Source organism: Agelaius tricolor, unplaced genomic scaffold (genome assembly GCF_023055355.1).
Source record: "Agelaius tricolor isolate 1412-34295 unplaced genomic scaffold, bAgeTri1.0.p SCAF_7, whole genome shotgun sequence".
NCBI lineage: Eukaryota > Metazoa > Chordata > Aves > Passeriformes > Icteridae > Agelaius > Agelaius tricolor.
Window position 1 is genome coordinate 8412938 of NW_027269267.1, and position 26643 is coordinate 8439580.

A 26643-nucleotide genomic window follows, 5' to 3' on the forward strand; every position below is an offset into this window, starting at 1 on the left:
GCAAAGTCTCCAGGCAAATCAGGCACTGTGGATTCAAGTGTAGAGATGCTGGCATGGAGTGCTTTGCATGCCATTAGTAAGTTTTGAACTTGGGATCACATAAGCAATTGACTTTCTGTTTTGCTACAGGGAACTTTGCAAATCCAGAAAAGAAAATTGAGTGTGCTTCTTCAAAGACCACCATCTCCTATGAATTTTTGTCCCACTCACTTGTCAAAGATGGCACATATCCAAAGGAGAGGGGTGTAGAAATTGCTGGGAGAATGAATTATGGTAATATAAATAATAATTAGCAAAAATAAAATACTGCCACTCCCAGTGTCCACCCACTCAAGAGCCACCCAGGCTCTGACAGTGTTTCAGGCAAGCAGCCTTGTCATCCATGGGCTGAAAGAGGCATAAAATGGTCCCTCTGCTTCCCAGTGATTTGGCTCAAGCTGTGTCCCACCATCAGCTCTCTGTGATGCCAGGCTCCCTGCAGACACTGTGATGGTAACAGCTTTGGCACGCCAGGAAAACAGGCAGGACTTGGGGATTTTTTGGGTTCATGGGTGATCTGGGGCTCTTTTGAAAAAAGAATGATTTGGAAGTAGAAAGAGGAGCTTATAGAAGAGTGGTGTTTATTTGTCCATCCGTGGCTTTAAAGGAGCATTGCGTTCCGGGTCGAGAGGGCTTGGCTGGGGCTGGAGCTCAGCTTTGTTTCCAGCCTGCTCTGCGGGTTGCGTTTAATTGCGCTGTTGCACGATGTTTTCGAGCTATTTTAAGAAAGCCTGTGTACTCATCAACATTATCAGGGAAACACAGATTCCCAGAAGTGCCCCTCGTCTCAAAGGAGTGGACAAACCTCCTCAAATATCCCGAGCTGATCAGCCTCCCCCTCCCTACAGCTCCCTGGCCCTCTGCCCTCCTTCTGCCCCCCATCAATAATCTGCCTGCTTTCGCCAGCAGTGACGCTTATCAGAAAGGGCAGCTCAGTGAACTGGCAGGACGTGATTCCAAGGTCATCCGGGGATCCCCAGCCACGGGCCAGCCCAGGGGCACAGGGCTGGGAATCAGCCCCGCCGCCGCCCGGGGAGGGAGAAGAATAGGGTAAAGAGAGGGCAGAAAGAGAGAGAGAGCACAAAAGAGCTTGAGGCACTTAAATAGCGCTTGGGATGGTTGTTGTGATGGGGCCTGGGCCCTTTTGGATGCTGTTGCTGACACTTTTAAACGAGCTGACGGCCCGGGTTCTAGAGGATTATGTTCAGTAGCGACTTGCTGTCCCTGCCAGTAGGCACAAACAAATAGCTTATTACATCGGGGCCAATGTTATCGAAATGGCTTTAAAAAAGCAGTCAGCTTTAGTCTCCCTCTGCTCATTAGAAACTGCGGTTAATCACTTGCTGTGAAAAGGCTCACCACCAACTTGCTTACTCCTCCAGCCCTTCTTTTCTGCCCTTCTCACAAGTAAATCCCTTATTCAGCTGGTCCATCCCCCTGCCATCAAGTAATTCCGTATGCCTGCCACCCACTCTGCCTGGATTAACCTCAGGTGGTCACTACATTGCACGGTTCTTGAAAAGCGCTGCCTCTGAGCAACCTCTTTTTGCTTTTTATTCCTAAGCCTGGGTTTTAAAATCCCTCTGTGTATCCTGAACCTGCGAGACTCTTTCCCCCCAGGCTCTGCTAGCAGTTTAACAGCCTCTTGTTTCTCTTCAGTCCCTGCCTTACCGAGCTTGATGTGTGAAGAACGCCAAGGGGGAGGCAATGACTTCTGGCTCCCCAGCTGTGCTGAGCACCTTCTCCGCTGGCTGCTGGCTCTGACAGCAAGGGCTGCTTTCTCAAAATCCTTGGTCTGTTGGGTGTGCTTGGTGCCACCCACCCGAGCTTTCATGCCACTGGAGCCCAGATGTGCCTTGCACCCGCTGCTGGCCACCCCATAGCCACAGCTACCCCACAGCCACCCCACAGCCACAGCCACAGCCCCAGTCTTGTCCTGATGTGGTATTGGAGGTCTCTCTGGATAGGAATGCAGGTCTTTCTTTCCCTTATCTTAACTGGGCAGCTGCTGTGGCCACAGCTCCCAGTATGGAAATCTTTTGGGGGTTTCCAAATGCTTTACTCTTTTGTTGTCAAGTGCTTGGTGTCTTGCTTTGTTGGAGGAGGCAGAGGCTGTGAGTCTGGCTGTGAGGGAGGCAGGAGAGCTCAACACCTGGGATTTTGAATGGAGGCAGAGGCAAGGGACACTCTCTTGTATGTTAGAGCTACCTGATGCAAGTGATGGTACTGGCATCCAGTGTGGGGACATTCTGATCACCTCTCTGGTCCTTCTGATTTGTTTATTAAAAGCACCAAGACAACAGCTAGAAAATGAAGAAGGTAACACTGTGGCCCCAATGTGCTGCTAATATAACCACAGTGGTTCTAAGCTCTGCCCAAACCAGAAAGACTTTCCTTCTGCAAGGTGCTGTAGGCACATTTACAAGGAATCACTGCTCCCAGACAGGGGCAGGGTGGGCTTCCACACCTCACAGGGCATCCACAGATGCAGTGAAGCCTGTGACTGGATTTCCAGGGAACCCCAGGGTCTCACTCTCACTGATTACAGGAGAGAAAACTAGATCAGAGGGAAACATTAGAAACGCCTTTAAACAGAGAAACCCGTGAGACTCCCACATGTGCTGTGGAAGCAATAATGTTTCAGGGCAGTGTGGGAACACTGTTTTGTGCTGCGAAGTCTCAGCTATTGGGACATGATCTTTATCTGTGTCACTGTGAGCCTGCAAGACCTCCTGTGTGGAATGGAACTGCCTGCAAAGGCTTGGCTGCAAATGGCAGCGCGACTTTCACTGAATCCTGGTGACAATGAGGGAAGGGAAATGTCCATTTCCCTTTGGTTTGGTGTGTGCTGCTGCTTACCTACAAGATGATGAGCAGAGCTGCCAGCAAAATGTACCCACTCTGTTGCCTGTGCCTCTGTGATGGGTTCCTGAATTCCTGGAGCTTCTCTGGTGTCCTCTGCTGAAGCTTCAGATCCCACAGAGGGAAATTCAGCCTTTGGCTCGGCTCCCTTTCAGGCAATGCACAAACCTGTGGTGCTTGTGTCAAGCCCTAAGGAGGCAGGCATAAATGAGACCAGGTGGCACCATCCATGGGCCACCATCCTGAGTGGTCCCCAAGCCTTCAGTGCCACTTGGAGCAGCAGAGAGAGCCACGCACCCTGTGCCTGCCTGGGGTGCGCTGCTGTAGCTGGGCTGGAAGGGCAGCCCTGGGGCTGCGGGGACAGGGACTGCAGGATTTCCTGCCCTGCCTTTTGGCTGCTTTTAAAGGTGTCACTCGGTGCTCATGGTCGACATGGTGGCACATGGAGGTCATACAGAGGTGGTTCAGCAGCAGCCTTTGAATAAATGAGGCAGGAGATCTTTCTCCTTTATAATGCCTTTATTAAAACTGAGCTCGGGTGGGAAGAACTGACTGAGGTCACGGTCACGCTGCCGCTGCTCCCAGGAATGGCATGGAGGAGGAGAAAGGGTGCAGCTTTGTCCACTGGTCTGTGGGCAGAGCTGAGGCCTCCATCCTCACCAGAGCACCAGGAGATTCCCAGTTTTTTGGTTTGACATTCGAGGTCCTCTGTCTAGCCGACATCTTTTAGGTTAGGATGAAGGGTAAAAAGGGTCGTAGTGGATACTGGATTCTGTTCCTCATGTCTAGACATCACTTCGATCCATCAATTTTGTGTTGGCTCATTGTTTTTAGGGTTTTTTTGCTAGGTTTGGTGAGAGGCTTCTTCCTTTGCATGCTGGCTACGATGTCATTTGCATGCCAACTCCAATGTCCCCTCCTCTTCACCGTCCCAGGTGCCACTCGAAAAAAGGAGGAATTCTTAACCATCAACAACAGGTGGTGAACGAAAACGACAGGTGGTTACAACAACAAACAGCTAGAACTCCACCCTGGCAGCAACCAGCCCAACCTGTGAACTCTGCAACCATTTTTTAAAAAAATGGGCAACTTTTTTCCTCCTAACAGCCTTGAGCTGGCACCTGAGGAGCTCCCCTGGCATGGGGAGCAGGGGCAGCACACCCTGGGAGGCGAGCGGCTGTTGGGCGGTGCTGGCAGCGCTGCCCACCTCTGCCGAGCAGCTCCACTGATGTGGACAGGTCATTTGGCCAGGGCAATGTACATGGACAGTATTGTGCTTTCTAGACATTGTAGGGCTGAGATTAGGTGTGTTCGGTGGAAGGCTAGGCCTAGGCTGCTTGGGGCAAAGGCTGAGTAGAAGCTTAGGTGGAGGTAGGACATAAAGAAAGTTATAGGGTGGGAGCTATAATTTGTTGAGTCGAAATCAACTGTCTTAGTTAGACTAAATTTCTGTTATTCTGCTCTTTCTAACCCACCTTGGATTCATTCGTACACTACTCCTAAGGTAAGGAGGAGGATAAGTGAGGAGGTTCAGGTTAGGGTGGTGGTAGGAGACTGTAGTTGGGTGGCTCATGGCAGAGGGAGGAGTAGGGTGATTTCTAAGTTGAATAGGAGGAAGAGGATGGCTACTAGGAAGAAGCAGATTGAGAAGGGGAGTAGAGCAGATCCTAGGGGTCGAATCTGCATTCGTATGGGGATAGCTTTTCTGAGTCAGGGGTTGTTTGGGCACAGCACACGGAGCAGGCACAGGACATGGAGGGAGCAGCCAAGTGAGGCCTCAGCCCAGGCTTTTCCTGCTTTTCAATGGGATTATCCTGCAGGGCAGCATTTTAAAAGCAGTTTCAGTCTTTCATTAGTGCATTGCAGTACAGCTGCTCATGGAGTTTCAGAGGGTGTGCAAAGCTCCGCTCTGACTCCTGGAGACTGAAAAAAGTACAAATCACTTTTTCCCACAACTGTGTGGACATTTTCCCTCAGCGAATTCACACCAAGTGAATCACAACACCTTACTTGGGATATTCCTTATACCTTAGACCAGAGCATCTCCTGCAGCCTCCCTGAAGCCACTGAGACAGCAGCACAGCCAGTCTGGGGTTTGCTGCAGTGACACACGGGGACCTGTTCTGGCCGAGGAGGGGGATCTCACACGGGACAGGGAGGCCCCTTTGCTTGGCAGCCAGGCGTGCGAGGAAGGACAGACAGCTTTCAGACCTTCCTCTGCCGCTGAGGCAGCTGGGGCTGGCCTGATGCCCGAGTATAAACTAAAGCAGCTTCACAACTGGTTTAATTTATGTCCGACTGCCAGTAGCCCCGGGGCATTTCTGTCAGCCGAGGCTCAACCAGCTGTAGCAGCATCCTGGTTTCTGCTTCTCCTTTCCATCCTGCTTTTGGCTGAGTGGGATCGGGGTGCAAGTGTCCTCAGTGTGGGCTCTTCTCAGCAGACCATCTTCAGGACATCTGTGCTGCTCACCCTGCTATCTTCTGGCCAGGCTACAGCCTGTGTTTCCACCCTGCTGTATGGAAAGCACTTCCTTCTCGTGTTTGTGACGGTGCTTCATGATCTATATCTACACAAATGACGTGAGCAGCCAACTCCTCTGCAAACCGCCCACAAATCACCCTGGAGTCAAAGAGCCCAATCACAAAGACTACAAAGAAATATGAAAAGGCCGTCTGAAACTCAGACATAGATGATGTACAGTAATTTTCCCCGTCTCTCTGCTTTTGCTGGAATTAATCAACAATCTCTGCCAGCAATTGCTGGGAGTAATTTATTTCAAGAAATGCAAAGAAAGAGCATTTAGGATAAATATTTAAATTTCCTATTCCAGCCCATCCTATTCTCAATCATTGTTTGTGTTCAATTCAGTCAGCTATGCATAAGCTGATGCTTGTTCTCTGTGCTCTGGATATTTACATATTTTTTTCTCTACTGAATCTCTGATCCCTATGTCTTTCTTGGGTGGGGAAGAAATTAAGGAAGTAAAATTCCCTTGGGGACTGAATTCTGGGTGAGGATACATAGGGTCACCCAGGACATGAAGAAACCCTTACAGACAGGTTTGGTGCTCCCAAATGCTTGTGTCTACCTGGGCCTTTTTGATTTACTCCCCCTCTGCTTGGGATGGTGAAAGTAGTGGTACTGATGACAAGGGAACAGTGTGAGCAAAAATGCAAAAAGCTTGGTTCTGGGAGGTGTATGTGTGTCAAGTTGTACGTAGCACATAAAAAAATGAGATTGGAGTTTAATGTAAAAGAAAACAACCATGCAAAAGCTGTAGTGTTGTGGAAACTATTTAAAAATGTTTTGCCCTTTTTTTTTTTACAGGAAAATTAAATAAATTGAGCTGTGGGAATAATAAAAGAACCCCAAACAAACAAAAAACTTCAAAGGCAGAGCTTTATGTCTTTCAAACTGAGAAGTCCAAAAAGATGAAGAAATGAGAATAAAGGATTAATTCTGATCTGTGATTGTTCGTGCATGCGTTGGTCATGGGTTTCCCCCAGCTTCCTGTGTCCAAACATCTATAAACACAGTCTGGACGGGCCCTGGCTGACCCCCTGCCTAACCAGGCTGGGCTGTGCTTCCCACTTTGGTGAGCTCTAATTAGCTCCTGCCAACTGAGGTTTGAACTGCAGCGGGCTGGGGGAGAGTCGTATATAAACTTTAAAGGCAGCTCATCCACCACGTGCAATTTGTATTTTACACCTCATGAATTTTAACAGCCAGAGTTACAACTGCACTGTAACCCCCTGTGTGCCGGCACCTCTGCCTTGGCGGTCCGGGCACGGGGGCTGCATCACAACTGCAGCTTTGCCTGGCTCGGAGAGGCTTTCCCTGCATCCCTGCCCTCCCTCGGTCGGCAGGGCCAGGCTGAAGGTGCAGCTTTCCCTGCCTTCTCCCCCAGCTCCAGTGCTGCAGCAGCCAGCAGCAATTCCTTTTCTTCTCCTAAAAGAGCTGAACCACTTGTTCAAAGCCCTTCCTTTCACGCTGAGTATTAGAGTAGCAAACGCCCTCCAGATACCACTAAGCGGCTGCTTAAAAACAAAATAACAAACATAAAAACACAGATGACTGCAGCACGGAGTGGAAAATCTCTGCACTGCTGGCAGGTTTTGCAGAGAGCTGTAGTGGACGGGTACACGCTTGATCCTCTGCGACTGTCATTTGCATGGTCATTAAATGTCGATGTAGTGACTCTATAACAACACCTCCAAACACTTGGTGGTATCAGAAAGAAGTTCGTTTTTTACAACATGAAAACTGCGCATGCAGGTGAGGGCCGGGACCTCTGCTCCCCAGTGGTGTTTCATTACGGCACTGAAACTATTAAACCAATTTCCTTGCGCTCGGGTGCGAGGCGCTTGTTGGATTTCCCCAGCTGAACAGACCAGCTCAGAAGCCTGCGATTCATTATGCAAGTTATCAGGCAGCAGCCTCCCCTGCTCTCTCTCCGGCGTGCCTGCAATCCCTAACTCACAGCTTGGATTTTTTCCAGTTTGGTGCAACGGGAGGGAGATTCCAAGTCCCTTTATTTGGGGCCGTGATGCCCCAGCAGGTCGATTAGCTGAGTGTGAGCTCTCTGCCAGCGGGGCTGACAGAGCTGCCCTCGGTGCTGCGGATTCAGCCTCTTGCGGAGCCCTCTGCAGCCACTGGGGACGGCTGTAAACGAATCGAGCCAGGCAGCGGCGCGGCCGGAGCTCTGCTGGGACCGTGCCCTGTGCTCCATGGCAGGGTTATCAGCCCAGCTGGCAGCTGGAGCGAGCTCAGCTGTCTGCAGGGCATGCTGCAGATGTACCCCGTGGTCAGCCAGCCTGATGTGTGCTGTCAGACCTAAGTAAGCTGTCAGCCCCTTAGCCAGCACACACGAGCTAACATCCTAAAGCAAGACAATGCTTTAAGACATCCTAAGGTCTTAAAGGCAAGACATCGTGTTCCTTAATGCAACCTAAAGGAGCCAAATCTGGCTTAGGCTTGCACATCAACACCCCCTTCCAGGGGGCAGCAGCAGGGATGTGTTCCCAACAGTCCTTATGTCCTGGTTGCCAGAGAGGTGTACCAGGCTGTTTTTAAATTTTCAATCTGTACAGGTTTTCTGGTGAAGGGGAAGAGCCTGAAAACTGCTGCTGAGGACTTGCTTTCCTCTGCTGTGATGTGGGGGACTCTCAGGAGCAGTTAGTGGGCCAAGAATTCAGAGCCACTGCCTATAGGGTGGGGAGGCACGAGTTACCACACAGAGTGAAGGTGTCAGAGGAAAGTGGTGCACCAGGTCAGTTTTTACCCTCTCTCATCAAACCTAGAGTTGCCTATGAAAGTGGGCCCTATGCTGCCATCCTGGAGCCACTACATGTCCCTAGATGGTTTTGCAGGAGGCTGTGCTGACTGCTCACACATCCAGCTGCTGCCTGCTCGACCCATCATGAATGAGAAGCAGGAAAAGCTGGCTTGTGCTGAGGTCTGTGTGGCAGCAGCTGGATGGCGGTGATGCCGAAGTTTGCCGGGCAGGCACCAAGGCATGGCACCCTCCCAGGAGCATCCCTCCCAGGGAAAAATCTGGTGGTTTGAAAGCATTGCAGTCAAGCTAGGACAGACTCACCCTCCTCTTTGGCTCTCCTTTTGCCCTTCCTTTGGGTAAGTTGATGACAGGGGATGACAAAGGCGCTGTGGATGCTCTCAGTGCTGGGCTGGGCTGTGCACTTAGGCTGGGCTCAGTAGTGCGGGAAGGCCTTTTCTTCCAGGCCTTTGCATTTGCAATTTGAATTTAATCCCGTGAGCTAAAGATAGCTCTGGCTCGCCTATTGTTCCTCCAGCTGGCAACAGCTTTATTTCTTTGATGCTTTCAGTTCTCAGTGGTTTCCAAGGAACTGACAGACGCTTCTAACACAGAGCCTGTCCCAGCACTGTGTCACGCTGGTCACTGTGTTCACTCCCCTGGCTGTCCCTTCAGTGCTCAGCTTCCCACTGGCAAGGTCTCCCACAGACACTGCAGGTCTCCCTCTGGCTGGCACGGGATGACTTCAGGGCTGCTCCCCAGTGGCTTCCCCAGGAGCAAGAGTTATCCTCAGGAGCAGATCTTTCATGGAAGTCCTGCTCAGATATTTGTTAATTGGTCTTACAATCATTACTCCATTGGAAGAAATAAGTGATGTCATCCTTTCCTATATTCTTGGTGGCTGCTGGGGTTCATCTGTGTACCTCTCAACCCACATTTATTGTGGATCTCTCTGGCAAGAATTCAGTTGTCACTTTTTTTAGGAGCTTTCTGTGTCACGTCAGCCGAGGAAATGCAGGCTCTGCAAGGTCACTGAATGCACTGAATGTTTGTTTCTCAATTAGTTGGAACAATGATTTGAAGTGGATTAATATTGGCAAGCTCTTATCTTTTAGGTTTTTATGTGGTATATGCGCATCACACATAATCTATCACATGTGTCATAGACATTATGCTGTGTATGTGATTTGGTATCTTGTAATCTCAGGGACAAAAATGCGGTGCCTTTCCAAAAACTGAATTTGGGGTTGTTCCATGCTAATTTGTATTGTTAATTAGCTATAGCAGTCAGCCAATAAAGCAACACAAATGATTTCAGGTTTTTAGGAAATGCGCCAATACGAACGCAAATGCTGATTTAGATGCGGAATTCTCACAGCACCTCTTGGTGAAACTCATTCATTAAATTTAATAAACGTGCTGTGCTTGCAGCCTGCTGGTCAACACTTTTCAACCTGGAAGGGGGAGACCTCTGCATTGGTGAATCCCTCCTTGGGCGTCTCAGCAGCTCCTATCCCATGGGCAGGAGGGGTGGGAGAGCCCTGCCCCGCAAGCTGCAGCGGTGATTCACCGGCTCCCATCCCGCTGGCAGAAGGGGTGGGACAGCCCTGCTTAGCCCCAGAAGCTGCAGGGGTGATTCTCCAGATCCCCATCCCATGGGCAGGAGGGGTGGGAGAGCCCTCCCTGCCCGGCTCCGTCAGGAATCGCTGCTGCCTCGCAGCGCTGGCTCGCTGCCCGAAGGGCTGCCGGCTGTCGGGAGGCACGGAGCCACAAGGAGCTGCACGGGACATGAATGCAAAAGACATTCAACAGGGACATTTCCTTTCCTGCAGCGGAAAAAGCCATTCCTACGTTGCAAAAATCAAACTCGGCACGAGGGAAGTCTGCCTCTGGGTTCCCAGGTAAACTAAAATAAGTATATGGGGCAGGTAAACTGAGGGGAATAACTGCAGCCTTTTCCCCCTTTTCTGGAGATTGTCCTAATGCCACAGAAGTCTGTATGTGAGAGCATAACATCAATACTGCGTTTAAATATTTCTCTGCCCTCCATCCTGCCCCAGTTCCTGGTTTGAGACAGAATGAGGATCTCAAATAAAAGCACTCTGCAACAGAACACCAACTGTTTGGAAAACTGGTCATGAAGGATTGCAGACCCTTCAGCAGAGTGGAAGGAGGAGATAAAAAGTTTTCCAGGAGAGGGTTACTGAGTGGCCTTAGGGATGGACAGACTCCAGAAGCATCAGTTATTCACTTGAGCATGTTTTGGGCTTTGAACATCCTACAATCATACAACTGGGAGTCAAATCTCCCCATGCAGACTCTAGGACTTCTGCCCACATGGCTGTGGGATGCTCTTCTCCAAGTTTGAGGAGTGTCAGACTGAGAGGAGCTGTGTTTTGTCCCTGAAGGAAGCAGGCCCAGGAAGTCGTGATTGCCTTGATAAAGTTGTCAGTGAATGGTTATCCACATCAGATGCAGTCTGAGTATCCCCAGGGTGCTCCAGGAAATGTGTGTTCTGTGTCCACTGCTGTGCTGAGTCCATGCTCGACCTCTGCAAGTACAAGACCTCTGGTACCTCTTAAAAGAAAAACAGGATGTTGAAGTAAATTTTGATCATCTGTACTACATGTGGGACCTGGAGCCTTCCCATAAGAGGATTCTGATGCTCTGATTTAAAGGATGAAATAAAACTGTTTTCTGAAGGCAGAGTTTGCCCCCGTGTCTTAGGCAGAGCGACACTGATGATTTTAATTGCAAGTCCCCTTGGGGGAAGCAATGACAGCAGCTCCATTGATTGGACTTCAGTCTGTGGTCAGCAGCAAGCACAAAAACTTAAGAGGAAAAGGACATGTGTGACAGAAAGAAAAACAAGGGTTTTCTCCCTGTTGGGAGCCTTGTGGAAGACATTTATATGTGACATGGGCAAGCCATGTCTGCACTGCAGGGGCCTGTACTGGGCAGGCTGCAGACCCATGTACACAGCAGTGTGAGGGAACATGCTGAGATGCCTCGTGCTGTTGGTGTTGTGCTCTGGGGGACATCCTTAAGGAGAGAACCTCCCCACCTGTCAGAAAAAGAGATATGATTTTGTTTGTCACAGGAGATTAAAGGTACAGGAAGGAGACCCGTCACCTCAATGATGGTAGCTGTGGCAATTCATCTGGAGGCCATCTAATGCAGCTCATGAATGGGGTTCCAGCATCTAAAGGGACATAAGAATTACTTTACATTCCTCTTCTTATTTTGTGTTATTAATAAAGCAGTTTTATTATTACACTGCCTGCTGTTGTGCCTTTCTTATTGACATCCAGAGAGACCCCTATGCAGAATGCCCCCTGGTGCCCCTTGAAGTCCCTCAGAGGGGTTGGTTCATGAGGAGCTGGTCCATGGTCTTTCATCCTGAAGAAGACTGGGATTTGCTCCTTCTGTGGACAGCTCAGCCTGGGAGGCACAGCAGTGAAAGTGCAGGCAGCTCACTGCTACTTGTGATTGTGACAGGAGCCAGGGTGAGAGGCCACGATGGTGTACAGGGGTTGAACAGCTGGATCCAGGCAAGGGGGCCACTAATTCAACCTTCCCACCTCAGAGGAGAAACAGCTGCGGCTGCCACTGCAGACAGAGCACACAGCAAAGCCACGGCGTTGGCTTCCCAGCCTGGGTGATCCTCCCCCTCCTGGGCTGCTGCCTGCCAGGATGAGTCACGCTTGCTGCTGGAGCTGGGGCTTGGTGCCATGCCAGGAACGCACTCCGGAGGGAGACCGCAGAGAAATACAGAATAATTTGCAAATCCATAAAACAGCCCCATCGCTTCCCAGCGCGGGGCCCTCAGCAGGTGCCAGAGCGTGTTTGCAGCAGGTGTCACCTGCCCGCGGGTGCTCCTGGGGGACAGCCCCTGTGCCAGGTGACCTGGCAGGTCTGTGCTGGGCTGGGGATGGGCTGTGAGTGCCAGAGGAGGTTGGTGCCAGGGGCTGCTTGTGCAGGGATGGGGCTGCTCCCACCTCAGGACCGGGTGAGCCGTCAGCCGGGGCACGCGTGGTGACGCCGCGCCGCGAGCGGAGAGGAACCCTGCTAGCCATAAAATGGCATGGAAGACCCCCAGGAGTCTTGTAGAACAGAATGGTGGAGTGTAATGAATAGTCAGACATATGGTAAAAATGAATTAATGTCAAGTTGCCATCCACTCTGCCATTTTTTGCTTTCAGTTTCCCCGCTGTGCCTGTCTCCTGGCATCACTGAATCTTGATTCAGGGAGAGGCAGCCAAGTAGCTTCCTGTGAAGCCAACATCACATCCTAAGTTGGCCAACAACTTGGTACTGCTTTCTCCTGGCTCCATCTGGCTGGGACTCTCTCGCCTGGCCTGGTGGAGAGTGACCCAGCCCCAGAGGCACGGGTCTGTGTCTCCTCCCCTCTGGCAGGGAGCCACCTGCCCTCGGGAGATGCCAGCTGAGGGTGAGCACAACTGCCTTCGAGCAGGAGCTGCCGTGAGCATGCCAAAACAAGTCCTGAATCTCAGGTCTCACAGCTGCAGAAGCAGTAGCCCTGATCCAGGACTGCAGGAGGTTCACCTGGAGCTCCTGGAGAGCTCTGTGACTGTGGTGCAATGGCTTCTCTGCTGTCTGGGGGATGCTACCTGTTTCTGCAACGTCCTAATAAAGAGGAAAGGTCCAGCCTGGTGGAGCAAACTTGGAGGAATAACTTTTGAGAGCCTGATGTATTGCTATGGGCAGCACCAGTGCAGATGTGTGTGTTTGTGTGTATGTGTACGTGCTTGTGTGAGTGCACATCTGCATGTGCATACCTTGAATAATCCTAATTTTTCCACCAAGAAGTAAAAGATTACCATGTACCATGAGTCAGTTTATGAACTGCATGAACATGACAAAAAACTTGCATAGTCCAAGAATTGGATGGGGCAGAAAAAGGCAGGAATATTATATCTATTCTCTGCTGCCTTTTCATCCAGAAGCATCTCTTGTGCTTCACACAGCACAGATGGGCTTTCTCCAAAATGAGTGTGCTGCTTCTCTGCCCTTGGAACCGCTGCCATGTCTCAATTTGAGCGCACCTCAGGGGTTAAAACAGAGGGGCAGGAGCACAGCTGGGGGGCTGTGCAGGCAGGGAATGCTCTGCGATACACGGGGAGCCTGCCCGCGGGTGCAGCTGGAGGAGCGGTTCGGTGGCAGCAGCGCAGGCTGAGGCAGGCGATTGCATGTGTGTGTGAGTGCACGTGTGCATCCGTGCCACAGAATATGGAAATGCTGGTGCTGGAAGAGTGAAAGAGGAGCTACAGCCTGGGGACACGTGTTTGGCTGCAGCCACACCTCTCCTTGCGCCTGGGTACCTCCGTCCTGGAGCGGGGAGCATCGCACCCGCTTCCCTCACCGCAGCGCCCGCAGCCCCTGGCAGTGCCTGGGAGGCTGGGCGCTTTTAATCGAGGCTCCTCGCTTCCTCTTCTTCAGGAAAAAAAATCCTCGCTGTCTTAAAAACAGCTGTCGTGGTACAGATCCTATTCTTGGATTTCTTGGAAAAAAGGGAGCGCTTGTAGGGGCTAAAGGGCAGGAGACGGAGGTCGGGTACTTGCGCTCTGCTGCTGGCTCAGCCGCTGAATTCTCACGTGATGGGAGGGAGGCAAGTCACTTATTTTTTATATTATATAGGACGAGGGGAGAGATAGGAAGAGAAGAAGAGGACAGTGCTATTAAGCAACCTTTGCCAAGCGATTTAAAATCCACAGTGGAAAAAGCCATAAATGTCACATCCCATTCATTACCGAGCAGCGGCGGCTGCGGCCGTGGCTCGCAGCGAGTCGCTGTGGCCGGGCCAGCCTTGGCAGGCTGTTCCCCTGCCGCCAGGATCTGTCCCTCCCACTGCCGCCTCCCGAAGTAATTTTTATTATCCAGCAATCACCTGTGACCCTGAGATATTTTTAATGCCTGCGTTTTTAGTGCGGCTGTTCTGCGGGCGCGGGGCTGTTCAGCCAGGCAGCGTGGCTCTCCCTGACGCTGCTGCTGCTGCCTCCTCCGCCTCCTCCTCCTCCTCCCTTGGTCGCCCGGGCTCCTTCCCTTGCGCAGGCAGCCTGCTCCTGCCGCCCACAGCGGAGATCAGACGCAGCGGCAGCTGGGGAAACAATTGGGTGCCAAATTAGAGCGGCTCTTCAAGTAATTGACTGATGGAGCCGCGCTCCTGCTTAAAAAAAAAAAAAAAGAAAAAAGAAAAAAAAAAAGAAGAAAAAAAAGAAAAGTAAAAGGCCCGGTTTCGCAGTATGAGTCACCGAGGCGACTGTGCTCTGAGCTGTTTAAAAATCAGACCATGGAGGTGAAGGTCAGGGGATGGAGATGTTTTGCTCCGTGCTGCCCAAGGCTGGCCCCTCTCTCCTGGGAAGAGCCCAGGGTTTGCCCGGCCGTGCTGGGGCAGGGCTGTGAGATGCTCGAGTGATGCGACCCAGCCGCACGAAGCTCATCTCCCCTCCGCCCCTCTGCTCAGCCCGCGGCTCCCCCGGGCGCGGGGTGAGACCCCCGACAGCCGCAGACACTCCCGGCTGCAGACACACCGACAGCTACAAGACAGCTCCTGAAGGGTTGGAAGGGATGTTTTAGTCAAGCAGTCAGGAAGGAAAATTTCGTCCAGACCTGGGCTAACTCTGCATCCTCTCCTGCTCCTTGTATTGGGACCAGCCAGAGCGCTGTGGGCTCCAGCTAATATCGCCGGTCCTGCCAGCACCCTGAGCGACAGCCCTGGCTGGGGAGCAGTGCTGAGCCCTTCCAGGCATGGAGGACAGTAAATCTGACCTTAATTGCTCTTAAAAGACCATGCAGATGAGTATTCCCCCCTGCTTTCCCTCCACCATTAACATTTTAACAGCTTTCTAGAAAGAAGTAAGGCTAGAGAAGCCAAGGAGCAGCAACTTCCACATTATCAGGACTCACGGAACTAGGGCTACTACAAAACCTCCTGATATCCCAAGATGAGCCAAATTATTGAGCTTATCTTTGTAGCTCATGCAGCACTGTGTGGGCAGTCGAAGCCAGCAATGACACTCTCACTCATCCTCTTTCCCACACTGTCAAGGAAAGTGGAAAAAACCTGTACTGATTGCATTTTGGTTGTATTTACTCTGTATTGGGATAAAGCAGTCAATAGCCATGCTGCTTCATAATGTTTCTCTGCATGGAGGCCTTCATGTGTCTCTGGCCTGTTTGAAGTTTTAATATCTTTCTGATTCCTAGACTCATTTTCTTATCCAGAGATTACTCCAGTATTGTCCCTAACACATAGCTTTTACAAAAGAGGGGCGTGAATTAAAATAGCTGTTTTGCTGGGTGTGGTAAAAATGATTTATAGGAAGTTTACAGAGGTACTGAAGTTTGTTCAAGATGTGTATGGTATGGAGAAGAAAGGTTTCTGCATATTGCAGGTATTGTCATAATTATAAGTTAACCTGGCATTTATGAAAAAATGTAAGCAAGCAAATCTACTTCAGAGAACTGGCCAAAACCTTCCTTGATTGTCAAAGAGGTGACTCCTGAGTGTGGTGACTTGTTTAAGGGGTAAGGATGTCCTTCATTATGTTGTGCCTTGTCTCCCAGCTCTACTCCCAAAGGGGTGGGAAGTGCTGGGTTCAAAACAGGCTGGTCTTTCCACATTCCTTGGTATCAGTCTTCTCCTCTGGAGCAGTACTCTGGTATGGAGACCCCGGAGGAGGCATTCCCTGGTCTAAGGAGACACAAGAAGCTTCCCTCAAAAAGCTGTTGGACCCCATGGACTTCTTCCCCCGTTCCTATGTCTGTTCTTATGTCCCTGAGCCACTCCTCCCTATTCCCTGATTGGCCTCATCTTTGTACTGCCCGAGACCAGGGTCAGCTCCACACTCTGGAGCAAAATACAGAGCAAAAATTCTGCATGGCTTTCCCATACAAAACTCAGGAAGGGTATGCAGCTTTCAGAAGTTGGGCTGCAGACAAACCAGGGTACAAGGCTGTGGCTATGGCCAGCACACCTTCATGGGCTGTTCCCAGATGTCACCTGCTCTTTGCCTTCCAGGGGCTTTTTTCTCACCCTGTGCCATGTCAGAGGAGACTGCCCTCACCTTGCTGTTCCCAAAGCCCTTTACAGCTTGAGGTGTTTTGATTTAGGCTTTTTTTTTTTTTGACCAGACCAACCAGCTAACATGGGCAGCAAAGCCAAGCAGCCCAGCACTGTTCTTCGAATGCTCGTTTCCCCATCGCTGGTGTCTAGCCCTTATATATTTTATATGGAAGGTTGTGTTGGTGGTGCAAAGGTGCCTCTTTGCCTTTCCTCAGGTCTGATTGTTTCCTCCAGCTTTGTGTACAAGGGGGCTAATAAGAAGCTGGTAATTCCCCCTAGCCAGTGTGGAAACCTGATCAGGAGCCATCAGTGAGAGGGAGATGGAGCAGGGATGAGGTGAGGCAGGGATGAGGTGAGGCAGGATGAGGTGAGGCAGGGCTGAGTCCTGTGCAGGAGGCAGGGTGGGGGGAGCACGGCTTCCTGGATTCCTGGCCCCATTCTCAGCACAGGGAGGGCTTGGGTCGTTCCCTGAGTAGTGCCAGTGCAGACCCACCAGCAGAAGAATGTGCATCCTTGGCTCTTCAGAAAGAGATGATGGCACTTCTCTGGGACTCCTCCACATTTAGCCACATTAATGAAGAGATTTTATGGTCTCATGGAGTTGGGTTTTGGGGTGGAGGTGGCTGATTCTGCCTGTATGCCAGCTCCACCAGATGCCTGCACTCTGTTCCTGTGTGGATGGGGACAGTGGCTCTGTGTGTGTCTGTGTGAGAGGATGGAGTGCTTGCTCATGCTATTTCCTCCCTTCCCTTGGGGCTTGACTGGGTCCCATTTTTTTTCTCTGCTGCTGCTCTAATAAAAAAAAAGTGGCTCAGCCAATTCTCTTGAACCTGAACGCAAAAGGAAGGAGACAGGGAGTGAAAAATGTGAAATCAAATGGGATTTTTTTCCCAACCAGCTGCAGTCACCAGGGAGTGGGGCTGGGAGCACTGTGGCTGTCTCTGGCAGCAGGTTGGGGGGCAATAATTCCTGATGCTGGAACCAGGAGCAGGAGTGCTGCTCTCCCTGTCTTGGGGAGCTTGTTACTGCCTTGAGTTTGCTTAAAATACAGCTCTAATTACCTGTTTAAACAATAGCTCTGTCCCTTCCTTGGTCTATGAAGACTGCACACATTTTAATTATCAGGGAGACCTTGGCCATTCACCTTTCCGAGGTATTTAATGCTTCCAGTCAAATGCCTGCCCTGATGTACTCTGTTACTGCGCCACCTCTCGAACTCTCGCTGGTGGAAAGCTGCAGGATGTCGCTGGTGAAATGACATTCTCTGGCAGATATTTTTCTGCATAATCATGGTATTTGGGTTAATTTTGCTTTGCTGGGCACATTAGTCTTTGGCTCCTAAAAAAGGATATGCAGGCCCTCCTCCTTTTCCCCTGTGCACACGTGAAAAATAGGGCTTAGATTGTATCTGAATGTGTGATAATATTCTAGTCCTGTAAACGAATGCCAAACCCGTTCCTGGGAGAGGAACACCTGTGTTAGAGTGTATCTAGCACGGGAAGGGCTCTCCTTTTCCTTTGCCCAGACTCCATCCACCCACCCCAGCATTGTGTCTTCTCCCATTTCGGGTATTTTTCTTTTCCTAGCAAGCAATGGGCTGGGAAATGCTTCCAATCACAGAGCGGCGCGGCAGGAGATCCTGCTGAGTTAAACGCCCGGAGGCGATGGAAGCGCTGCCGTCCCTGGGCAGACAAACCCGGCTTTCTCCGGACTCAGCTGCGCAGCCATGGGAGCCTGAGCGGCAGGAGAGATGCTGCAGCTCCCAGGCATCCTTCCTCAAGAGCCCTTTCCCCAGGGATGCTGGGCCAGCAGAAGCTGGGATACCCTGGGACACAGTCACAGTGGCTGCCCCAGCTGCTGGCAGTGACACAGGGCAAGGGTAGGGCTGTTCCCAGCAGGCAGCAACTTCTGGATATCCATCAGTGAGCATGGGAAAGCATCCCTCTGCCACACTGGGCCCAGGTGATGAAAGGCTGGCAAGAGGGTTTTGCTTCGGAGGAGTGCCTGAGAAGGGGGCCAGGACGCTCAGAAAAAAGGAGAAGAAACAAATTTATAGTCAGAGAGAAGGAGGAGGCCAAACACCACCCAGCCCCTAAGTCTCGGCCTCTGAAACCTTGAAACTTGTCTGTGAAACCTTGTCTGTGGGGTTTGAGCCAGCCAGCTGGGAGGAGCCCAGAGTAAACTCAGCAAGCTGCCTGGAGGGTCTGGAGCTGTAAATCTCCACAGCCTGGATTTAAAGAGCTGCCAGAACTTTTCACGAGGTTAGAAAAGTACTGGGGAGGCGGCAGAGGAACACCTGGCTGTTTCTTCCTCCCTCCTCTGCTGTCCTGCCTCTTGGGGTTTTTGCCTTCCCTTCAGGAGTTGGTGAAGTGTAATGGAGCCTTTTGGGACTGGAAGATACTGCTCTGATTTAGGGTAATTGCCTGTATGTCATGATTCAGCGCATCACTTGAGCACTCCACCTCTGGACATGATTAACTGGACATGATTAACTGTAAAGACCACAGGGATTTTCCATGGGACTTAGGCATGTGCTTCCCTGCTGTGCAGACCACAGTTCCCCATTACCACTGCCGACTTCAGCGGGGTTGCTGGAGAGCAAAGGGAAGAATTCAGCTCTTTTGTATCAGATCCCCCTTTGTTTTTATCTGGCCGTTGAAATTGCAGAGCTGGAATATTTCAAAATATTTGCTCAGCTGGCTATGAAATGCGAGGGTTTCTTTGGGGGGAACGGATCATTTATTCTCCAGCCAGATCAAGCACCTCCAGCTAATGATGAAGCATCACGACACATTGAAGCCCCGCTAATGGCAGCGTCCTGAGGAGTGAAGATAAACAGTCCTTGCCGCAGCATGGGGGGACGCCCATCCCTCCCCTCCGCTGATGACAGAGGGATGAGTAAGGGAAAAGGGGAGGGGAAAAAAATGTGCTGCTCTGGATGCCCCAGTTTCCTTGTGCCTTTTTAATTTTTTTTTTTTTTTTATTATTTTATTAATACCTAGTAGCCTTACCAAAGCTAAGCAAAGGATCCCTTTCATCCGCTGGTCTGTTGTCTACCTTTGATGGCCAGCCTTTCATTTCACTTTGAGGTATCCCCGCTCAGAAAGCGCCTTGCTGCCTAGCCAGCACATTTGTTCCTCCGTGGCCGGATGCAGATGTGACCAATTTGCTTCCCCGACACAATGCCAGTAGAGGCAGGGGCGGAGAGGGGAGGAAGGTCTGCGGAGCCCGGCCGCGCAGCAGAGGAGAGCGCCGCGCTATTTATTCCCCCGGCTTCCACCGGGGTCTTTGGTGTCCCGGGAATGGTAAATCTTAACTTTCATGCTATAGTGCACCGGGATGCAATTTACTTCAAAGACAGCATAAATCTCCGGCTGCCGCTTATTTCACAGGGCTGTTACATAAAAAGGGTTTATGCACTTCGGGCCCGGGAACAGGTCTGCACTTTTTGGCATGGATCTCTACTGAAAGGCCTGCAATTGGTCTGAAAATCTCACAAAGGCCACAAAAACGAGACTGTTCCTGCCCTTCTGAGCCACCCAAGTGCTGTTCTCTGCCATGGCAGCCTTGGGAGCACTCTCCCTACACCCAGCCCCACTGCTGCTGGGCAGTGACTCCCCCAGCACCAGGCTGGATGGGGAGGAAGGGGAGGCATGGGCAGGCTCCGGGATTATTGTTTTTTACCCTTAGGAAAAATGCTGGGGAGGGAAGGGAGGAAGGAAGCAAATTCCTCTCTCTTTGCTGCCACAGCTGTCTTGCTGAAAGAAAACTGAGAAAGCACTTTGGCCAGGAAAATCTGCGTGTGAACCGGGGGCTGCCCTTGCGGAGGCGGGCTGGGGGCATGCGTGGGAGTGGGAATTTCTGCCCTTTCGAGGCAGAAAGGCCTGGCCCTCACCTGCTGTGAGCCTTTTGGTCTCGGTGAATCCCATGCCACTTCACACTGACCCCGCGAGCTTTTTGTTCTGTGGCAAACGTCACAGATTTAAACAGCGGAGAGCTAAAAGACCTCTTTAGGCACATGAAGGAGGTACATTTTCAGAAGTGACAGAAAGCCTGCAGAGCTCAGACCTAATGTCAGGAGTGACGTGGGCAAGTAGAGCCCCAAATAACTTTCAGAAGTGGGACTTGGGCTCTGTTTAAATACTGTTTATCCACCTCTTGGCCAGGAGAGCGGCTTCCTCAGCCAGATTCTAGACTGCCACCGTGCCTAAGAAGACTTGTCTTATGTGCCAGCAAATTAAAATCGAGCTAGAAAACACACGGTTAAACTTCTAAGAATTTAATTTCTTGGCTTAATGTGGGAACACAGACATTTTCGGAATATTGCTTTTGGAATGAGAGAGGAGAAAAGAAATCCCTTCTGCCCTCTGTAGTTCAAGCATATTAATAATGCCTTAGTTGCAAAGCTGTTTACGCCTCCCTCCCCTCCCCTCCCCTCCTGCCGGGTGCCGCTGTGTGTCTGCTCTCATCAGAGCGCCGCTATTAGCTGGCCTCATTGTGCGGCAATGCTTCATCGTTAGCTAAAGTTGCTTTATCTTCGTGAGGGAGAAACAAGCCGTCCCTCTCTGAACCACCCATATTTCATGGCCAACTAAGCAATATCGCAAAAACATTGAGATTCCTCAATTTCCTCGATCGCATGTAGCAGATGCTGGTTTGATGCTGGGAAAACTGATTAGCGAGCCCCTTCCTGGCCAGTCTGTCACGGCGCTGACAGCCCCAGCGCAGGCAGCTTGTCCAGCAATAGAAAGACCATTACCAAGTGCATTTTTCATGCAGCGAGAGAAAGCGTTTCTAGCTGCTTCCATGCAATGAAAACAAATTTCCAAAAACCCGCACGGCGAAGTGCCGGGGTGATAATCCGCTCCTGTGCGGTATTACCTTCAAATGTGTTATCACTGGAAGTGTAAAATCCCAGCTCCTCTCCTGCTGGAGCCCCACTGTCATTAATCGAAGTCTTTGCCCGGCCGGGGGCCTGTCTAACTCACAGGGCTGGCTGTGAAACCAAGGGCATTACTGGATGATGCTGTCATGCACAGCCGTGCAGGTCTCCTTTGAGGGAGCGGTGGAGCTGTTGTGGTGGGCAAGCTGAAATCTGGTGTGTATAATTTCAAGGAAACCTATTGGCTTGCAGAGGCTAAAAATCAAGATCAAGAGTTCAGGGTTAAATTCAGCTGTCGGGTCTAGATAAGCTTATCTCCAAAAAGTGGCTTAGGAGAGATCTGCTCTGGGCTGAAATGCTTAGCTGGTGACCTGCAGGACTCCTTCCCACCAGGGCTTACCTCCAGATCTGCGTGTCTCCTGCGTTTTGGATGCTAAAGCTGTAGTGGGGAGGCAGGGGGTGGATAGCATGTCAGGACAGCTGCGTGCTGGCCCCAGGCCTCCAGCAGATTTATGTGCTTTCTCTTAGCCTGGGTGTCCCAAAGAGAGCAGCGAGTGGCGAGCGCCGTGGTTTTGTTATTACACAGAGGCCTGCTCTGGCAAAAAGGGAAAATTAGCGTATTTTTTCCAAGCATTCTTTTCCACTCTCTGCGAAAAAAATAAAAACCAAACCAAACAAGAAAACAGGCATGCCCGTAATCAGCTGCAGGAGCGGAACAGCCCTCTTAATTTATTTTAAAGTGTCCTTCAGGACTGTCTGCTTAATAAGCATGCTCCACGGCGCTGCGCTCCCCAAGGGCGGAAAGGCGCCGCTGCCTGGGAAACTCGGTTTTGTTTTTTTTTTCTCCAGGATTGGATGCCCTCTGCTTCATCCCAGCAGACAGGAGAAGGGAAGCGTGTACCTAAAGGAAGCAGGATGGCTGGGACAGCAGCAGCCCTGTCTGCTGTGGGAGCGGCAGCTCCGTGTCTGGGATGCTGAGGAGGGCAGCTGGCACACGGGTGGCTGCCACCACGGCTGTAGAGGACAGTGGTGACAGTGTGATCCCAGCCCTTTGCTCCAGGGGGCTGCTTAAAGGCATTGCCCATTCTGAGGTGTGCAGCATCTGTGTCAAGTGGCTGTTTGATCCTATCAGAGGTGTCTGCGGCACACGGATACGACACATTTCTGGGAAGGGCAATAAATGGGAATAAAGGTCACTTGATCAATCATCTTGCAGTCTAGTGGTGTGGTGGCCTTTGCAGGGAGATGTAAATCAATCACTTTAACCTGTCCCTGTTTTTAAAACCTGTGCAGAAGTTTCTGGGATGCAGGGTAGTGACAGTGAGGTGCCCACTCACTCAGCCAGCTTGCTACCATGAGAAATTGAGATAGGAGCAGTAAAACAAGCCTGGAAGGCTGCCAGCAGCAAGAAGGCAGTGAGGAGGATGAGGCTCTTGTCAGGTTAGATGTGACCCCCACTCTTCTGGGGGTGGTCAGTACCCACTCTTGCCTGCCACTGGCCTCCCCAGGCAGAGACCTCCTCCAAGGAGAGGTCCATGCTGCTCCACATCTCCCAGAGGATGCCCTCTGAGCTGATAGATCCAAGCAGAGCTGCAGGCATCCAGTACCCACCCCCACCATGGGTGCCAACAGCTCCCTATGTCCCCTAGAACAGCACATTGGAGCTGCCACTTCTAAGAGAATCCCACACCCAATATTTTCTCACATTTTCTCTGATTTCTGTGCAGACACAGACACTCGTGTGCCTGTGAGAAAGTTACATTTTGGCCAAATTGCACAGCATCCTGTATTGGATGTATTGAAATGCAGTGAGTCATTGCCACGGTGCTCTTGCTACCTTAAAATGGTCCAGAAATGTTTGAGAGATTGAAAATTAGATGTTTAATCTTAAAAAAAAGAAGAGAGACTATAAGGGTCTGGGAATAGCAGTTTAAACTTTTAACATTCCCTATGTTTTTCTTTTCCTTTCTTACCTAAAGGCAGACTAAGAAATGTTGGCAAAGAGTTTATTTTATTTTGAAAAACTAGTTTTTGTATTATCTAAGAATGATAGGAACATTCTCAAAGCTTTAAAAACCCAATGGGCCATTGCTGCTACGGTCACTGAGAGAAATCCAGATGCTGCTGCAGGGAGATCCTGAAAACAGAATGTCCTTCAGCTCCCACGTCCAGCCCCAGCCACACACAAGCCTTCAGCTGAGAAAGTAGAAAGGAGACCCATGAAATGAAGTATTATTTTCTCTCCAAACCCTGTAGTTTTTAAAATATTGCTGTATGGAAGGTTGATGTAGATAATTCCTGAGCTAGTCAGTGATTGAGGGAAAGGCTTTCTTGAAGACAATTTTACATTGAAATTTTCCTTGCATTTTTAAGGGCCAACATTTTTTATGGTGGTGGCCGTGTATTTTCTTTGATTTTTTTTTTTTCTGGAAGTGAAAAGATAGTGTATTATGCAATCAGAGAAATCTGAGACATGGGGCCTGAAGAGCAAAATGCCAGCCCATATCACAGAGCTTGTGTTAGAACTGTAGGATTTGGGGTCTCTGTCACAAGGCAAATCTGCTACACTGAGTTCCTGTGTCCCATTCTCCTGAGTGGTGCTGGTGGGCAAAGGTCTGGTGAGGCACCTGAGCAGCAGCAGTCTCTTCTGCCAAAAATAAACGGGAAGCAGGGAGCTAAACTCCAGCAGGACCTGGTTAATCTGTGCTTAGATTATCTCAATTGCACCCAGGATTAGGAAATGCTTTAGCAGGGACTAATCTTACCTGGCGGACAGCAGCCTGTCTGATTTCTTAATCCCATCCCTTGACTCCCAGGACTTGACTTCCAAAACAGATGGGTCCTGAGCATCCCTGTGGCCAGGCTGTGCCTCTCTGGGGGGTTCAGGTCTTTTGCACAACAAACTCTGCATTTGGTCTTTCTTCCTTCCTCCCCAGGAATCAGGCAGAAGGATCTGAGCATGGTGCAAGCGTTAGGCAGGACAAGACAGGGCTGTGTTAATTACCCTGATTTTCTGAAGAGACGCTGCAGTGGAAGATGAAAGGGAAAGCAGCTGATGTGAGAGCATTTCTTTCTGCCAAGTGATGCTTTGAGAAGGTCTCCAGTGCTATTTCTGAGGTAGTGTAACTGAGTTGGGTGCCTGGAACCTCAGACAACCTTCTGGGAAGGTAACTCCATCCAGCCTCTGCCCTCTGGAAAGGAAAATAACTCAGACCACAGCTGCAATGGAAATCTCCCACTTCGGGGAAAACACGGGAAAAACCCACCAAAACAAACAAATAATAATTTAAAAAGCATGGGACTTGCTTGTTTCAAGAGAAAGAAAACATTTTTTGCACTTTTTGGCAATTAAAAAAGCCCCAAAACCCCAAGAGGATGTTTCTAGTAATAAACAATGCAAAAACCCTCACTAATTTCTTGTTTGCAAAATTGGCAAAATTTAGAGCAGCTGAATTTGGGAAGCAAAGTAGAGGATTGCAAGTATGAAACACTCCTGTGGCTGGCATCCAGCAGCTCCCCTGCTGGGGAGGAAAAGCCTCTAACACAGATTATCCAGCAGTTTATGCAGCTCAGCTTCAGCAGGGAGACCTTTACGACAGCAAACCTCCCAGCAGCTCTGGTTATGAAACCCCAGGGCTCATCCCTGCCGTGCCTCCAGCCCCGTCCCTGCAGCATCCCCTCCTGCAGAGGCTGCCTCCTGCCGCCTCCCCCTTCCCAAGGCTTTGCAATTCCCAAACTCGGACGCTGCCCAAAAGCACTGCTGAGCCGTAATTGGTGCCTGAGGTGAGAATTACAGAGGCCCTCGAGAGGAAGGCAAAAAGCAAAACAGAGTCCCTGCCCCAAACAAATCAGCAAAGCAGCAGCAACAGCGAACAACACCTGCGTGATTTAAAGACTTGAAAGAGGCAATAAATAAAGTCAATTAGCCCACAGACTTTGCCCTGGCTTATGTGGAGCCAGCCTGGTAGAAAGAAAGGCAAACCCAAAACCTATTAGCCAAAAAAGCATCTCTTCTTCCTACTCTAAAAAACCCACTAAAATAAAAAAAATTCAAAATGAGCAGGGGTGGTGGAGGTGATTCCAGGAAGAAAAGGGGAGTAGAAGGGTGGGTCCTGCTGGGGAACAGGCTGTTGGTGAGGAAGGAGCCCCACTGCCAACTATGAACCCCCCCTCCTGCTCGGCAGGAACCCCTCACCCATGGGAGTGGCTCTGCAAGCACCGTGCTCCAAGCACCCACGCTCTGGGGTGAAGGTAACACCAAAGAGATCTCCAAGGGATGGGGGAGCTGCTCTGCCACCATCCCTCCCTGGCCCTGCTCAGGGCCCAGCAGGCAGGTCACAGCTGCCCAAAGGGGATGTGGCAGGGAAAGAGCAGGTCCATTAGAGTTTTTAAGGGCAAGGTTAGGAGAGGATTAACACAGCCTTTCCCAAACCTCAAGTTCTTTTAATCAGGATTTACAGTTGTGAATTCACTGCTGAGGCCATTTACTGTCCCTCCTCCATCTTGCAACCTTCATATCCTTTACAAGAATACTCTTCTGGTATCCCATAGGTACCTTTGCACATGCTACCCTTAATAGAAATTACCTAAAAACCACAGAGCTTTGGGACCCAGATACTCAATATGCCTCTGTGCTAAACATGCCACAGTGTCTCTTAACTCCTGACAACCATTATCCAGCTGCTGAATGAGCCTTATTATGAGCAATTTTTGTAAATCATATTGAAAGCGTAAAGTCAGAATGAAGGGAAAAAAATGGATCTCGGGTCATGAACTGCAGCAACACCTGGCAGGTTGGTTAAAAAAAAAGAGAGAAAAGCTAGGAAAATTGTTGACACAAGATCCTGGGGTGATACTTTACAGACAACAGCATGTATGTCACACCCAAAGCCAGGGCAGGGCTTACCCAGCCCTCCAGCTGCAGGGCTGGCACCACACCCTGCACCTTTCCAGGGACCTCTCAGCAGCTTAGCTTGGAATGTGCCAAAAACCAAAAGATTTTGGGACACGCCACAAACTGGAGGGATTTTTATCAACCAAAAGTATTTCTAGTCCAAGGAAGGCCGGGGCAGACAGGCTCTGTACAGCAGCACCATGGTTTTAGTCGGCAACTCTCCCCCTTCTGCCTGCGGTGCTTGGCGAGCCTCCGCAGCTCTGCTGTTGCAAGGTGAGCAGGGGAGCAGATAAACGATGTGTGCTGTGGCCCTGGGCTGGTGCCTGCGTGTGCTGTGTCACTGGATTTAGAGCTGTGCACGGGCCATTGTGCTGTTCCGAGCCGTGGGTTTTGGCCGTCACTGATGAAGAGCCCTGCGGCGGTGACCTTCCTGAGCCTTAGAGCGCTGCTGGCTGCGGGCGCTTGTCACAGCGGCTGCGGAGGGCAGGGCGGGAGGGTGCGCGAGTGCTGTATCCCTGTATCCGGCATCCAGACGGTCTCCTCCGGCTTTGCTGGAGACCAAAGCATCTCTCTCTCTCTCTCTCTCTCTCTCTCTGTGTGTGTCTGT